General features: G+C 41.9%; 1 non-coding gene across 1 annotated transcript; it reads right to left on the bottom strand.

Moving 5' to 3' along the window:
• Positions 1-469: 469 nt before the first annotated feature.
• On the bottom strand, positions 470-631 carry LOC123095220 (U1 spliceosomal RNA). The gene has a single exon (XR_006446128.1). It is a non-coding gene; the product is annotated as a U1 spliceosomal RNA (small nuclear RNA).
• Positions 632-12180: the final 11549 nt, after the last annotated feature.

A 12180-nucleotide genomic window follows, 5' to 3' on the forward strand; every position in this document is an offset into this window, starting at 1 on the left:
AACGTTGCCACCATTCTCATGAATGAATGAAAGAGGTTCGAAGTATAAAGAAAACTCTTCGTCAACTTGCATATAGTTGGTGTGTTGTCGATCTGATCGACTAGACATACTCCCTCCGGTTTTTTTTAGTCTGCATATAACGTTTGTCTGAAGTCAAAATATCTCTATTTTGATTAAACTTATAGAAAAAAGTATCAATATTTACAAGGCCAAAGGAATATCTTTAGATTCATTATGGAATGCAGTTTCATATTATATATATTTGGTATTGTAGATGTTGATATTTTTTTATATAAATTTGGTCAAAATTTGTAAAGTTTGACTCGACGCAAATCTTATATGCGAAGTAAAAAGGAACGGATGGAGTATTTATTGATTGTTTACCAAAGCATGCAAGTTAGCAAAAGGAATACATAAAACTTGGATCACTTTTATTCAAATTCAACATAAAAATTACTTTGAAAACTTGGTAGGGGTTGCGCGAACGCATAGCCCCTCTATCATAAATTATGACATCCACACTCCCACAAAAAGGAGACGATAGATCAACACACTCACAAAGTGCAATATGAGCTACTCATCTAGGCCATGAGCCTTATTGATCACTCATAAACCCCATCCAGGTAAGTAGGTTTCAAAGTGACCGATCCTCCACTTATATAGATGCCTTCCCTGATTAGATCTTCACAATCTTTTCATATGGGACTAAACTAGACGCAATTACTACCTCCGTCCTGGTTTATAGGTCTTTTTTATAGTTTGTGCCAAATTTTGACCAAAGATTTAACTAACAAAATGTTAATGCATGTCAAGAAAAATTATCTCATTGGATTCGTATTTGAACATAGTTTTCAAAAATATAATGTTTGGTGACACGCGTGAATATTTTGTTAGTTTAATCTATGGTCAAAATTTGGCATGAAATACAATGGGGACCAATAAACCCGGACGGAGGTAGTACCAGGTTCAAACTGGTTTTTATTTTTGAGTCCCCAGGTTCAAACTAGTCACACACGTTAACGTTGGCTAACCAGTATTTCCTCCGTCCCAAAATAAGTGTCTCAACTTTGTACTAACTCTAATACAAAGTTATACTAGAGTCAAGACACTTATTGGAGGGAGTATTTTCTAACCCCATCGGCGTCAGGAAGGCCGAGGATTCAAGAGACCAGTTGTACATATAGCCCATTAACACAAGTACACAAAACAGACCCCTAAGAACATCCTATTCATCGACCTGTGCGAGGAATAGAGAGGAAACATACAGCCCCCTTGCCTCGCACCAGCTTTGGGCCGGCCCATATGCGGGGCCGGTATCCCCTCGTTTTCTTTGTTTTTTGTGTTTTCCTTTTTCTTTTTGTTTTTACTTCTTTAAACAAGTTCGGGATTTAAAAATTAATTTAAAATATTCACAAATTTGGAAAATCTTCTTGGATTCCATAAAATATTCCAAATTTCCAAACATGTTCTCAAATTTGAAAAAAAAGTTCTTGGATTTAAAAACAATTTAGGAATATTTCTAGGATTTTAAAAAGTGTTCGCAAATTTGGAAAATAGTTTTGAATATCAGAAAAAATTCACATTTTTGAAAAATGTTCCCGTATTATAAAAATTGTTCGCAAATTTGGAAATTGATCCAGGATTTGAAAATCTGTTCATGAATTAGAAAAAATGTTCTGGATTTCAAAAACTGCCACAGATTTGAAAAAATATACCCAGATTTCAAAATATATTTGCAAATTGAAAAAATGATCTGAATTCCAAAACTTATTCCTATATTTTATATAAATATTCATAAATTTAAAAAGTGTTCATGATTTTCAAAATTGTTCATGAATTTGAAAAATGTATTGAATTAATAAACAGTTCATGACTTTGAGAAAGGGTTCTCAATTTAAAAAATGTTCCCATATTTCAATAAAAACAAAAAAGAAAAACAGGAAATGAAAGAAAAAAATATATAAATAAAAAATAGAAAAAATCGGACAAGAAGAAACTTAGAGAGAAAAAGAAAAAGCGAACGAGGATTCTTTGGATAAAACTACCGCATCACTCCATGCGAAAGGAAGCGAGTAATTGGGTCAGCCCAGAAAGAAAGGAAGGGGCATTGGGGGCTGCGCGTTATTCAGTGACCTACGCCCAAATAGCATCTTTCATCCAAGTCGTCATCCTCCTCAGGACGATTCCTTATTGCTCCGTTGAAATACCCCTGAATAGTTGATGTAGCTGACTTGGACTCGCCGAGCTGCCCGGAGATCTCACGAATCTCAATCGGTGTATTGTCTATACGCTTCTATCTGACCGGTGGATGCATGCACGATGGCAAATATTTAGTGATTCCTCTGCTGATGGAGCATTTATGCATGATCCTTCCACTACAGCTGGTTCTGACAATGTAGATAGTGCACAAGAAAATATGAATGATACTCCCTCCTTTACGGTTTATAGGGCTCAAATCTGAAATCTTATCTACCAAGGCAGATGATGAGTGGAGTAATATATCTCGTACTTTACAAAACTACCGAAATCAAACTAATGCATTACTGTGGATTAATTATACTGCTTGCATGCTTGGCCACTGGATGAGTGTGAACATTGAAATTGGTAAGTTCCTTTTTAATATTGCATGCAAAGATTTAATGCGCCTCGGAATCTCAATAGGAGATGGAGATGAGCTCTTTAAATCGGGAAAACGAAAAATTTGAGATAAGCCTTATAAACTGGAAATGAGTGAGTATGTCTGGATACGTTGGCGAAGACTCAGATAAACTCGAGTCAGATAGCGATGATTGTAAGGTTGTGGCATCAGTTGCCGCAGCTTCAACATATAATGTTAGTGGTATGAAGCCTAACAAGAAAATATTCAAGAAGTCTGGGAATCCAAAGACAGTGCCTCCATAGCAATCGAACAAGTCAAGTCAAAGCCTAAAAATTCAGCGGCCACAACGCATGATGACAATGATATTGATGTCGTAATTACTAGTTCTCTAGCGGGAATCGATCCTTGCATAACCATTACAAACTGTAGCCCACCAAATCCAAATGCTCCTCTTTGGAACATGCTAAAGAATATTACAAGCCAGAGTTTCAAGTTCATTCTAGCTTCTCGTGACAGGCCAAGGCTGATTCTTTCCATAATAATTATTAAATTGCTTGTGCTATACTTTTTTGCATTACAACATGTCATTAAATTTTCCAACCCAAATGTTCCTCAAATAAATAAATTGCATAGATCTTTTGATCTATTTAAATAGCAGGATTTCACATGTTGGTTCTCTATATAACCTATGAATATATCCTCCCAGTATTTTAGGGAGCTATAATAAACCATTCCATTAACTTGGGATCACCCATAAATACACTTGCAATTTAATTCCCATGTCTTCTCTACATCAAATTTGGTCCCCAAACATTGTGACATTTCTTTCATCTTCTTCCCAAGCTCCATTGAAAACTTGGATGATTTTTTTTGGACATTCTGAAAGCTAGCCTCAATTCAAACTCATTTGCTTCGAGTCAAATAAGTTTGAATTTAACTTCTCCTAAATTTTTGGAACCACTTTTTTGGGTTGGAAGTATTCCATAAAGTCATACAAAATGTCCCACCATTTTTATTTTTGTACATGGCATCTTCCATAAAGCCGCCACACACACATGCAGTGATGAGCGAGAGCCCCCGTGCTCGATCCCCTCGTCCATGGGCTTGCATCCCATGTCACCCTCATCTGCCGCGCAGTCATAAGGGTGTTTTCCTTCAGCTTGATTTCTAAAAGGCATATGACCGCCTCGATTGGTCATTTCTGCGGTTGGTGCTTGAGCATAGGGGGTTCGACGACCAGTGGTGCTCTTGGATCATGCAGTTTGTTCGGAGTGACAACACGATGATTAATATAAATGGGGAGGTTGGACCCTTCTTTAGGTTGTCCAGGGTGTGAGGAAAGGAGACCCTATTTCCCATGTCTTATTTAACCTCGTGGTCGATGCCCTAGTGATCATACTCGACAAAACCTAGGGTGGTTAGACATCTCACTGGCATGGGTGGGCACCTGGTCCCTAGGGGTGGTGTCGCACATCTTTAGTATGTAGATGATGCCATGATTGAGGTGGAGGGCCCGGACCTTGACATTGTCAATTTTAATTTCCTCCTATGTTTCGAGGCCATGTCTGGCCTTAAGATTAACTGACAAAAACGAGGTGGTGGTATAAGGATACTCTAAGGCCGAGCAATAGCAGATTGCAGACAACCTAAATTGCAAGCTGCCCTCCTTTCCCATAACATATTTGAGGATATCGTTGTTGACTCAAGGGATGTGCTGAGGGAGTTCGACCCACTTATGGGACGGGTCGCGTCTCGGGTAGAACCTTGGTATGGACGTTTTACTTCAAAAGGAACTAAGTCGGTCCTGATTGACTCTAACGTCTCCAGCCTCCCCATTTATGTGATGGGGTTTATATCTGTCGGAGGGGGTAAATAGCTCATTTGATAAGTTCTTCCGGCAGGTGGCGAATGGCCGACAAAAATACCATATGATGAAGTGGGTCAAAATTTGTATGCCAAATGACCTGGGAGGGATAGACATACTTGTTTCCTGTCACATGAACATGGCCCTCATGTTGTGTTGGGTTTGGTGGATCATTCGAGGCGAGGAGGGTTGCAGTTATAGCTTCTTCATGCTAAGTATTTGCGGGGCGAGCCCCTCCTTGCTTGCTCGCTCATGAAGGGATCCCGGTTCTGGAAGTCCATCCAACGGATCTAGCAGGAAATCTGCCTAGGGGTTTCCTTCTGTATCGACAATGGAGAGGGAACTCTATTCTGACTTGATCCATGGGTTGGTGGAGTCCCACTATGTAAGGGACCCAAACTTGTATGCCATCTGCACGGATCCGATGGTGTTGGTCTTGACGGCTGCCCAAAATGGCCATTAGATAATCTTGTTCCGACGGTCATTTGGACAAGCGAAGACAATAGAGTTTGCGGGCTACTCTACCACCGGTGCTCGCGGATTATCCGGACACCGTATCCTGGAGTATCTCACCTTCGGGTGTTTTCTCCGTTGGTTCGACATACCATGCTCTGTGTCATACGCCGACTATTCTATGGGCTTATCCTGTTTGGAAAGTACCTTTGCCCTTGACAATTAAGATTTTTGTGTGGGAATTATTGAGGGACTGACTCCCATTTGGGACGGAGGTTTTGAAGAGGCACGACCTAGGTAATGGCATGTGTCCCCTTTGTGATGTCCCAAAGACGGGTGCCCACATCATTTTCTCTTGCACGACGGCGAGAGTTCTCTGAAGTTTCGTCTAGGATGCTCTAGGGCGTGACTGGGAGGTCGTGGACTTGACTGGGTTCCTTCGAACCAGAGCCAACCAGACCCGTGGAAGCGGCGCCTATTCTGGCTTGTGTATGCAACGTTAGCTTGGACACTGTAGGCGACACGTAATAGAATGGCAATTGATAAGTGATACGTCTCCATCGTATCTACTTTTCCAAACTCTTTTGCCCTTATTTTGGACTCTAATTTGCATGATTTGAATGGAACTAACCCGGACTGACGTTGTTTTCAGCAGAATTGCCATGTTGTTGTTTTTATGTAGAAATCAAAGTTCTCGGATTGACCTGAAAACTTACGGAGAATTTTTGTAATATATAAAAAATATTGGTGGAAAAAGATACCAGAAGGGGGCACCCAGGAGCCACAAGCTCTGGGGCGCGCCTACCCCCCAAGGCGCGCCTCCCAGGCTTGTGGGCCCCCTGGAGCTCTGACAACCCTAAGTCCAACTCCATATATACCTACTCGCGGAGACAAAATCAAAGAGAAGAATTCATCGCATTTTATGATACGGAGCCGCCGCCACCTCCTGTTCTTCATCGAGAGGGCCGATCTAGAGTCCGTTCGGGGCTCCGAAGGGTGGAATTCGTCACCATCGTCATAGTCAACCTTCCTCCATCACCAATCTCATGATGCTCACCGCCGGGAGTGAGTAATTTCTTTGTAGGCTTGGTGGACGGTGATAGGTCGGATAAGATTTATCATGTAATCGAGTTAGTTTTGTTAGGGCTTGATCCCTAGTATCCACTATGTTGTGAGATTGATGTTGCGATGACTTTGCTATGCTTAATGCTTGTCACTAGGACCTGAGTGCCATGATTTCAGATCTGAACCCATTATGTTCTCATCAATATATTTGAGTTCTTGATCGTATCTTTCAAGTTGTAGACACCTATTACGAGTTATGATCCGCATACCCCAAGGTGACAATAATTGGGATTCTTTTCGGTGATTACCGTAGTTTGAGGAGTTCATGTATTCACTAAGTGCTAATACTTTGTCCCGGTTCTCTATTAAAATGAGGCCTTAATATCCCTTAGTTTCTTTATGGACCCCACTACCACAGGAGGGTAGGACAAAAGATGTCATGCGAGTTCTTTCCCATAAGCACGTATGACTATATACGGAATACATGCCTACATTAAACCGATGAATTCGAGCTAGTTTTGTGTCGCCCTAGGTTATACCTGCTACATGATGAATATTATCCAACACAATTATCCATTGCTGATCTAATGCCTACGATCTTTTCACATATTGATCTTTGCTAAGTTACTTTTGTTGTTGCTACTGTTACAATCACCACAAAACTGCTACTGCTACTATTGACACTGTTTCTGTTACTATCATACTACTTTTCTACTAAATACTTTGCTGCAGATATTAAGTCTTTCAGGTGTGGTTGAATTGACAACTCAACTGCTAATACTCGTGAATATTCTTTGCCTCCCCTTGTGTCAAATCAATAAATTGTTGGGGAACGTAGTAATTTCAAAAAATTTCCTACGCACACGCAAGATCATGGTGATGGCATAGCAACGAGAGGGGAGAGTGTTCGTCCACGTACCCTCGTAGACCATAAGCGGAAGCGTTAGCACAACGCGGTTGATGTAGTCGTACGTCTTCACGATCCGACCGATCCAAGCACCGAACGTACGGGGCCTCCGAGTTCAGCACACGTTCAGCTCGACGATGATCTCCGGCCTCCGATCCAGCGAATCTCCGGAGATAAGTTTCGTCAGCACGACGGCGTGGTGACGATGATGATGTTCTACCGGCGCAGGGCTTCGCCTAAACTCCGCGACAATATGACCGAGGTGGAATATGGTGGAGGGGGGCACCGCACACGGCTAAGGAACGATCCGTAGATCAACTTGTGTGTCTATGGGGTGCCCCCCGCCCCCGTATATAAAGGAGCAAGGGGGGAGGCCGGCCGGCCCTTGGGGCGCGCCAAGGAGGGGGGAGTCCTCCTCCTAGTGGGAGTAGGACTCCCCTTTCCTAGTCCAACTAGGAAGGAGGAAGGGGGAATGAAAGAGGGGGAGATGGAGAGGGAAAGAGGGGCCGCGCCCCCCTCCCCTAGTCCAATTCGGACTCCCCTTGGGAGGGGGCGCGCCACCTCCTGGGCTGTTGCCCTCTCTCTCCCCTCAGGCCCACTAAGGCCCAATACTTCCCCGGGGGGTTCCGGTAACCCCTCCGGCACTCCGGTTTTTCTCCGAAATCACCCGGAACACTTCTGGTGTCCTAATATAGTCGTCCAATATATCAATCTTTATGTCTCGACCATTTCGAGACTCCTCGTCATGTCCGTGATCACATCCGGGACTCCAAACAAACTTCGGTACATCAAAACTTATAAACTCATAATAAAACTGTCATCGTAACGTTAAGCGCGCGGACCCTACGGGTTCGAGAACTATGTAGACATGACCTAGAACTATTCTCGGTCAATAACCAATAGCGGAACCTGGATGTTCATATTGGTTCCTACATATTCTACGTAGATCTTTATTGGTCAAACCGCATAACAACATACGTTGTTCCCTTTGTCATCGGTATGTTACTTGCCCGAGATTCGATCGTCGGTATCCAATACCTAGTTCAATCTCGTTACTGGCAAGTCTCTTTACTCGTTCTGTAATACATCATCTTATAACTAACTCATTAGTTACAATGCTTGCAAGGCTTAGGTGATGAGTATTACCGAGAGGGCCCAAAGATACCTCTCCGACAATCGGAGTGACAAAACCTAATCTCGAATTATGCCAACCCAACATGTACCTTCGGAGACACCTGTAGAGCACCTTTATAATCACCCAGTTACGTTGTGACGTTTGGTAGCACACAAAGTGTTCCTCCGATAAACGGGAGTTGCACAATCTCATAGTTGCAGGAACTTTGTATAAGTCATGAAGAAAGCAATAGCAATATACTAAACGGTCAAGTGCTAACCTAACGGAATGGGTCAAGTCAATCACATCATTCTCCTAATGATGTGATCCCACTAATCAAATGACAACACATGCCTATGGTTAGGAAACATAACCATCTTTGATCAATGAGCTAGTTCAAGTAGAGGCATACTAGTGACACTATGTTTGTCTATGTATTCACACATGTATTATGTTTCCGGTTAATACAATTCTAGCATGAATAATAAACATTTATCATGATATGAGGAAATAAATAATAACTTTATTATTGCCTCTAGGGCATATTTCCTTCAGTCTCCCACTTGCACTAGAGTCAATAATCTAGATTACATAGTAATGATTCTAACACCCATGGAGTCTTGGTGCTGATCATGTTTTGCTCGTGAGAGAGGCTTAGTCAACGGGTCTGCAACATTCAGATCCGTATGTATCTTGCAAATCTCTATGTCTCCCACTTGGACTTGGTCCCGAATGGGATTGAAGCGTCTCTTGATGTGCTTGGTCCTCTTGTGAAATCTGGATTCCTTTGCCAAGGCAATTGCACCAGTATTGTCACAGAAGATCTTCATTGGTCCCGATGCACTAGGTATAACACCTAGATCGGAAATGAACTCCTTCATCCAGACTCCTTCATTTGCTGCCTCCGAAGCAGCTATGTACTCCGCTTCACATGTAGATCCCGCCACGACGCTTTGTTTAGAACCGCACAAACTTACAGCTCCACCGTTTAATAAAAACACATATCCGGTTTGCGATTTAGAATCGTCCGGATCAGTGTCAAATCTTGCATCGACGTAACCATTTACGACTAGCTCTTTGTCACCTCCATATACGAGAAACATATCCTTAGTCCTTTTCAGGTATTTCAGGATGTTCTTGACCGCTGTCCAGTGATCCACTCCTGGATTACTTTGGTACCTTCCTGCCAAGCTTATTGCTAAGCATATGTCAGGTCTGGTACACAGCATTGCATACATGATAGAGCCTATGGCTGAAGCATAGGGAACATTTTCCATTTTCTCTCTATCTTCTGCTGTGGTCGGGCATTGAGTTTGACTCAACTTCACACCTTGTAGCACAGGCAAGAATCCTTTCTTTGCCTGATCCATTTTGAACTTTTTCAAAATTTTGTCAAGGTATGTGCTTTGTGAAAGTCCTATTAAGCGTCTTGATCTATCTCTATAGATCTTGATGCCCAATATGTAAGCAGCTTCACCGAGGTCTTTCATTGAAAAACTTTTATTCAAGTATCCCTTTATGCTATCCAGAAATTCTATATCGTTTCCAATTAATAATATGTCATCTACATATAAAACTAGAAATTCTACAGAGCTCCCACTCACTTTCTTGTAAATACAGGCTTCTCCAAAAGTCTGTATAAAACCATATGCTTTGATCACACTATCAAAGCGTTTATTCCAACTCCGAGATGCTTGCACCAGTACATAAATGGAACGCTGGAGCTTGCACACTTTGTCAGCACCTTTTGGATCAACAAAACCTTCCGGCTGCATCATATACAACTCTTCTTCTAGAAATCCATTCAAGAATGCAGTCTTGACATCCATTTGCCAAATTTCATAATCATGAAATGCAGCAGTAGCTAACATGATTCGGACAGACTTAAGCATCGCTACGGGTGAGAAAGTCTCATTGTAGTCAACCCCTTGAACTTGTCGAAAACCTTTTGCAACAAGTCGAGCTTTATAGACAGTTACATTACCATCAGCGTCAGTCTTCTTCTTAAAGATCCATTTATTCTCAATGGCTGCCGATCATCGGGCAAGTCAACCAAAGTCCATACTTTGTTTTCATACATGGATCCCATCTCAGATTTCATGGCTTCTAGCCATTTTGCGGAATCTGGGCTCATCATCGCTTCCTCATAGTTCGTAGGTTCATCATGGTCAAGTAACATGACTTCCAGAATAGGATTACCGTACCACTCTGGTGCGGATCTTACTCTGGTAGACCTATGAGGTTCAGTAGAAACTTGATCTGAAGTTTCATGATCATTATCATTAGCTTCCTCACTAATTGGTGTAGTTGTCATAGGAACCGGTTCTCGTGATGAACTACTTTCCAATAAGGGAGTAGATACAGTTATCTCATCAAGTTCTACTTTCCTCCCACTCACTTCTTTCGAGAGAAACTCCTTCCAGAAAGGATCCATTCTTAGCAACGAATGTCTTGCCTTCGGATCTGTGATAGAAGGTGTACCCAACAGTCTCTTTTGGGTATCCTATGAAGACACATTTCTCCGATTTGGGTTCGAGCTTATCTGGTTGAAGTTTCTTCACATAAGCCTCGCAGCCCCAAACTTTAAGAAACGACAACTTTGGTTTCTTGCCAAACCACAGTTCATAAGGCGTCGTCTCAACGGATTTTGATGGTGCCCTATTTAACGTGAATGCGGCCGTCTCTAAAGCATAACCCCAAAACGATAGTGGTAAATCAGTAAGAGACATCATAGATCGCACCATATCAAGTAAAGTACGATTACGACGTTCAGACACACCATTTCGTTGTGGTGTTCCAGGTGGCGTAAGTTGTGAAACTATTCCACATTGTTTCAAGTGTAGACCAAACTCGTAACTCAAATATTCTCCTCCATGATCAGATCGTAGAAACTTTATTTTCTTGTTACAATGATTTTCCACTTCACTTTGAAATTCTTTGAACTTTTCAAATGTTTCAGACTTGTGTTTCATTAAGTAGATATACCCATATCTGCTCAAATCATCTGTGAAGGTGAGAAAATAACGATACCCGCCACGAGCCTCAACATTCATTGGACCACAAACATCAGTATGTATGATTTCCAACAAATCAGTTGCTCGCTCCATAGTTCCGGAGAACGGCGTTTTAGTCATCTTGCCCATAAGGCACGGTTCGCAAGTACCAAGTGATTCATAATCAAGTGATTCCAAAAGTCCATCAGTATGGAGTTTCTTCATGCGCTTTATACCGATATGCCCCAAACGGCAGTGCCACAAATAAGTTGCACTATCATTATCAACTCTGCATCTTTTGGTTTCAACACTATGAATATGTGTATCACTACTATCGAGATTCAATAAAAATAGACCACTCTTCAAGGGTGCATGACCATAAAAGATATTACTCATATAAATAGAACAACCATTATTCTCTGATTTAAATGAATAACCGTCTCGCATCAAACAAGATCCAGATATAATGTTCATGCTCAACGCTGGCACCAAATAACAATTATTCAGGTCTAAAACTAATCCCGAAGGTAGATGTAGAGGTAGCGTGCCGACCGCGATCACATCGACTTTGGAACCGTTTCCCACGCGCATCGTCACCTCGTCCTTGGCCAGTGCTCGCTTATTCCGTAGTCCCTGTTTCGAGTTGCAAATATTAGCAACAGAACCAGTATCAAATACCCAGGTGCTACTACGAGCTCTAGTTAGGTACACATCAATAACATGTATATCACATATACCTTTGTTTACTTTGCCATCCTTCTTATCCGCCAAATACTTGGGGCAGTTCTGCTTCCAGTGACCAGTCTGCTTGCAGTAGAAGCACTCAGTTTCAGGCTTAGGTCCAGACTTGGGTTTCTTCTCTTGAGCAGCAACTTGCTTGCTGTTCTTCTTGAAGTTCCCCTTCTTCGTCCCTTTGCCCTTTTTCTTGAAACTAGTGGTCTTGTTGACCATCAATACTTGATGCTCCTTCTTGATTTCTACCTCCGCAGCTTTTAGCATTGCGAAGAGCTCGGGAATAGTCTTGTTCATCCCTTGCATATTATAGTTCATCACAAAGCTCTTGTAGCTTGGTGGCAGTGATTGGAGAATTCTGTCAATGACACTATCATCTGGAAGATTAACTCCCAGTTGAATCAAGTGATTATTATACCCAGACATTTTGAGTATATGCTCACTAACAGAACT

The sequence above is a fragment of the Triticum aestivum genome, chromosome 4B (assembly GCF_018294505.1).
Source record: "Triticum aestivum cultivar Chinese Spring chromosome 4B, IWGSC CS RefSeq v2.1, whole genome shotgun sequence".
NCBI classification, from domain to species: Eukaryota; Viridiplantae; Streptophyta; class Magnoliopsida; order Poales; family Poaceae; genus Triticum; species Triticum aestivum.